The sequence below is a fragment of the Nannospalax galili genome, unplaced genomic scaffold (genome assembly GCF_000622305.1).
Source record: "Nannospalax galili isolate Female #2095 unplaced genomic scaffold, S.galili_v1.0 scaffold1496, whole genome shotgun sequence".
NCBI classification, from domain to species: Eukaryota; Metazoa; Chordata; class Mammalia; order Rodentia; family Spalacidae; genus Nannospalax; species Nannospalax galili.
In genome coordinates, this window is record NW_008337179.1 from 159324 (window position 1) to 165323 (window position 6000).

Sequence of the window (6000 nt, forward strand, 5' to 3'; positions counted from 1 at the left end):
TGGGTACAAGGCAGCCTGCAGGGCAGGTGAGTTCCTCTGACCAATGTTGTTGGACCTTTATATTCAATTTGGGAGACTTGGTTGCCTTGGGCCACCAATAGCCAACATAAGGACAGCATTTGTGGAGGCTTGGGTAAGAACACAGATGGATGTGGTGGTGCATGCCTGTAATTCCAGCATGCAGGAGGCAGGGGCTGGAGGAGTACCACAAGTTCAAGGCCAACCTGGTCTACAAGTAAATTTGTGTCCAGCCAGGACTACACAGTGAAATCCTGTCTCAAAAAACATCTTTTTAAAAGGGGTCTGGAGACCAGGCTCAGCAGTTAGGAGCACTGGCTGCTCTTGCAGAGGATTCCGATTCGGTTCCCAGCACCCATATGGCAGCTAACAACCATCCATAACTCTGGTGTCTGGGGATTTGACACCCTCTTCAGGCATTGGACACACGTGGTGCACATACAAAAATGCAAGCATATACATAAAAGCTAGAAATTTAAAATCTTTTAGCTGGGTGTGGTAGCACATGCCTTTAGTCCCAGCACTTGGGAGGCAGAGGCAGGTGGATCTTTGTGAGTTCAAGGCCAGCCTGGTCTACATAGTTTAGGGCAGCTGGGACTACAGGGAGACTCTGCTTCAAAGAAACCAAAAAAAAAAAAGTTTTGTTTTTTGGTTTTTTTTTTTTTTTTTTTAAAGAAAAGTAAAAGAATGCCAATGGAGGCTCCTCACCACCACTGCTGTCTTCACACTACTCCATACTATACTATGAAAGACCTCCCCGCCGTGTGTGTGGCCATCGCAGCCATGCAGCCAAATCATTTGCTGTCTATTTTCACCTTTCAAAACAGCCACACTCACCACCTATACCACCCAGAGCATCAGAGGGAAGAGACTCAAGGTTATGAAGACAGGCTCCTGGGAACAGGAATATGATGGGGTAGAACCGTGTGTGTCTACACTTTTTGCAGGTTTGGGACATAACACTGGGACTAGCAACAGAGTGTTGGCCCTTCTTGGCTATCTCTCCCCAGGCAGCATCTCAGGCTCTGTGTGGGATAGGAATTAGAAGTAACAAGTTCTCTATGAAATTGTCAAAAATTTCTCACTTCCTAACCTTTTTCAGATTTTATTATTTTTATTTTATGTGTGTGAATTGCCTGCATGTAGGTAAGTGCACCCGTGTCGTGCAATGCCCACAGAGGTCAGAAGAGGCTGTCAGATCCCCTGGGACTGGAGTTATGGACAGTTGTTAGCTGCAATGTGGGTGCTGGGATTTGAATCCGGGTCTTCTGCAAGAACAACCAGTGTTCTTAACTGCACAGCCATCTCTCCAGCCCCACTCCCTAACTTTTCTTCTTTTTTTGGGGGGGGATCTTTTTGAGACAGGGTCTCCCTGTAGCCCCAGCTGTCCTGGAACTCACTATGTGGACCAGGCTGGCCTTGAACTCACAGAGATCCTCCTGCCTCTGCCTCCCGAGTGCTGGGATTAAAGGCATGCGCCACCGTGCCTGGCTTATTTATTATTTTTATTTTATGTATATGAGTGTTGTCAGCGTGTATGGGAGTGCATCCATGTCGTGCAATGCCACGGAGGTCAGAAGAAGGCTTCGGATTCCTCTGGAACTGGAGTTAAGGACGGTTCGTAGCCACCATGTGGGTGCTGGGAATCGAACCCAGGTCCTCTGCAAGAGGATTCAGTGCTCTTAACCTCTGAGCCATCTCTCCAGCCCCCACTTCCTAACGTTTACCACCCTCTGCCTATGTTTCTGTCTTCCCTGTCCTATTCCCCCTGCCACATCTCAAAACAAGATAAAACTTTCCCAGCTTTCCCCAGCAGGCTGATTTGGGACCAGGATGCTTTAACATGTTCCAGGATCCAGGACAATTGCATACTGTGCACTTGTCACAGATCTGTGTCCCTGGGGTCATTCTGCAGTTCACGATTTGGAGAGCAGATAGATCTGTGCAGCAGGTGCCTACTTCTGACACAGATGTCTTTTCTAGGTGACAGACTGGCTTTTGCCTGCTCTTGTCACTATAAATCTACCTCAGAGAGTCTGCCTGTGAAACAAAAGGCTGGGTGGGTAGCCTGAGGTATAATTTCCCCTTCCAAGCAACCTCCACTCCCATCAACACAGACGTTAAGCTAGTTCATTGCAAACCTCTGTATTTAACCAGATAGCTTTGATTCCTTACCACAAGGAAAAAAGCAGGTCTGCAACAATGGGACAACTGATCCTCACTCCCAGCCACCCACCCACCCTCCACAGGAAAATGCATTTCTCACTTAACAACCATCAGTCAGAAAGGCACTCCCCCCCAAAAACCCCCGCCCGTGTGCGTGTGTGTGTGTGTGTGTGTGTGTGTGTATGTGTGTGTGTGTGTGTGTGTGTGTGTGTGTGTGTGTGTGTGTGTATTATGTAGGACACCGTTCTTGTTTGCAGTTACATACGCCATGCTAGCTGACTTCCAGGGCTTTTCTGTTCTCAGTCTCCTATCTCTTCAGAGGAACACTGGGAACAAAGATGTGTCTCCCCAGCCCAACTGGGGGTTCTCTCAGTGAGTTGTTTAGGAATGTGTCTCCTGGTGCTGCAGAATTCTGCTCTCTGCTTAAGACACAGGCATTCACTCTCTTCCCGGCAACATGACCTGATTGGCTGATAGGATTTCGGTTTCGATAGAGAAACAGGTCACAGTACCTGGAGTGACACCTAAGATTAAAATTTGGCTTCTAAACTGGTTGTGTGAATTCAGACAACGTATTTCAGCTCTCTGAGCCCAGATGGGAATTTGTAAGATAGAAATAGAGACACAACTTCTAGCCTGGTTGTAAATGCATTTTCCTTCTTCCTTGTTCCAGGCACCCCCACCCCATGGATGAACCAAGACTGAAAAGATCTCAAGCAGGGTTTTGTTTCCAGAGCAGGGAGGGGTGGTCACAAATAATGAAGAGCAGCAGGAGACAAAGCTGGGTCAGCTTTGTGTGACCTTTCTGGAGGAGGGGACATTTTCTAAGAGGGCATTGTTTCCAAGGACTCAACTGTCTTTTAGAGCTGGAGAATATTTTTAACCCAAGTTTAGTATTTTTCAGGCCAGCTGTTTCAAGAAAATATGTAGGTCAGTCTGTGACTTGGGGACTCATCATTTTTATGGTTGAGAGTGGGATGGGGGAAGTGAACTCAAATAGTTCTGGAATTTCTGGAGGTGTCCAGAGTTTTGCATCCACCCTGCAGAAAGCTGCCACCCAATTACCACATGGCATCTTGAGGAGCTCATGGGGCCTGGCAGAGGAACAACCATTTGTTATACTTCAAGTCCAGTGTGTCGATTTCTGGATCTCTTTCCTCATCGCCCAGCCTTGATGGAGAGGCGAGGACCAGGCCATGTTGGGAGGCTGTGAGAAAAGGGCCCTTCACATAGTAGGGGAACTAAAACTGCCACAATGTGTGCTAAAATCAAATGTGGATTTTCCTGCAGATCCAGCATTCTTTTTGTTTTTGCTTTTTTTCCTTTGTAAGAAATTTAATTTTTTGTATGCATATGTATGTGTTGCTACAATTCCTTCTGAGGGAGTAGAAACAGCATCCACCCTCTCCTCCCTTAACCCCAGTGACAGCTGAGGTGTGATTGCAGCAGTCTGCACTCTGAATAGACCCATGAGTTTGTTGGACTTATTTACAGAGCACAGATGAAGGGCTACTTACAGGAGTGTGGGTGTGCCCCCTGAGGCCACATTGAAAGTTTTCACCCAATTTGTATGATTCCCCATAGCTGAAGACGTGAAGGTCTCCCCACACCCCACCACTTTTCCTCTAAGACTTTCCCCAATGCCGTATGAATTAGGTCAGAATTGACCACAACTGGTTAGGAGGAGTGATGGTGCTTAGATGAAGGGCCCATGACTCTACCCCCCTCCTATGAGGGGAGGTCAATAGTCAACAAGCCCAGCTGTGATGATCTTTTGCAAGCGGGCACAACTTAACCCAGGAAGATGGGGCTGGCTGGCTGGCCGGCTTGGAGAACAGCCCTCTGCAACAGGTTTGTGTGTGCGTGTGCGCGCGCACCAGAGGACAGCCTCAGCTGTCATTCCTCAGAGGCCATCCACCTTGTTTTTCGAGATAGGGTCAGCTCACCGATTTGCTGATTCAGCAATGCTGGCCGGCCATTAAGCCCCAAGAATCTGCCTGTCTGTCCACCAGCACCAAGATTACAAATGTATGCCACTATGCCTAGATTTTTTTGTTGTTGTTGTTTTGTTTTTTTTAATGGATTCTAGTGGTCAAACTCTGTTCCTGATGCTTGCAAGGGAAGCACTTTACCAACTGAGCCATCATCTCCCAGCTCCAAATATATTTTAAATGGGGCAAAATTCACACAACATAAGATTTACCATCCTAACCATTTTAAGTGTTCAGTAGTGTTAAGTATATTCACACTGTCCTGCAAACCCACCTCCAGAGCTTTTTCAAATCTTCCGCAAGTGGAATTACCCATCGAGCCCTAGCTCCTCTCTGGAAGCCACCTTTTCACTCTGTCTCTAGGAATTTGGTTACTGTAGCTACTAGAGTTCCATATAAGTGGGTCCCTACAGAATTTGTCCATTTGCATCTGGTTTACTTCACTTAGCATAATGTCTTCAAGGATAATACATGTTATAGTGTGTCAGAATGCCCTTTTAAGACTATATTCAATGGTATATATATAACCAGCCCCACTTTCAGAGATTTATATCAGAGAAACATTTCTCCAAGTGTCAAAATAGATGTTTACTTTAGGAATGTCTTAGAGAATACAAAATTTGAGACTCTATAAAGATATAGTTGTGTTGGCATGGAAATATGGCAAAGACCAATCACCCACTGAAATTCAAGCTGCAGAAGAAGGGGCTTTGGGGTTTAATCCACGTTTGTCAAAATGAAATAAAATTGCACTTCCAAATTGTTGATGGTGTTGACTTTGAGAATTCTGTAAGAGTTGGATTTTAAGAAACAGTTTGTCACATGCAGGCATTACACTCACATAAAATAAAAATAAAGTATTTTTAAAAAGAAATGGTTTGTATTATATTTGTGGACACAAAAAGCAATATACCTGTTTTTGGAAGTCAAAATGGAAAGGTGCAAGAAGACAGTAAATATTTTTTGGCCAAGGAGATGTTCAGAAAAGAACTCACTCTGGTGGTTAGAACAGGAATTCAGGTTAATTTTTATTTTTATTTATTTTTACATTTTACTTGTTTTTTGTTAGTTGTGTATGTGGTAAGTGCGTGTACTATGGTAGGTGTGTGGAAGTCAGAGGACAACCCAAGTGAGTTGGTTCTCTCCTTCCAATATGTAGGTCTCAGGGACCGAACTCAGATCATCAGGCTTGGAGCCACTTGGTGTCAGGCACCTTTACCTGCAAAACCCTCTCACCGGCCAGATACTTGGATTTTTGCAAAGCCCTATTAATAGGACTTGTCATGTGTTTCATGGTGCTGATAAGTTAACAGGGAAGGTATCTCTTCTGGACACTCTTGGGGTTCCACATAGGTCTGGTTTTTCACCCAAATGACCCAATTGGTGTGCATCTCCAGCTTCTGGTAAATAAGGGGGACTGGGAGCCTCTAAGGTTTCCGTTATTTATACCTTGAACTTCATCACTGGATCCTCTTATGTCCTGTTCTGGGTAATCTTGACTCTCTACCATCTACCTTTATCCCTGAAAGCGTCCTTATACTTGAGTCTCACAACTGGGAGTTCCTCCTGCTACTTTCCCTGGCTTCTTGCAGTAATAACAACTGTCATTTATTGAATGAGCCCTTCACATTGGCTCACACAGTCCCCTCCCATGGAATATCACAACAATCCCACAAGAGGTGCTACTATTGCGTCCATCGTACATGTGGAAATCGGGGCTCAGAGAACCCTATCTCGCCCACTCTAGAAGTACCCAATGAGGTAACTCTAAACTGTGGAAGCAGAGTAGAAATTTCCTTGAAGTTAAGCATATCTCCCATTCATC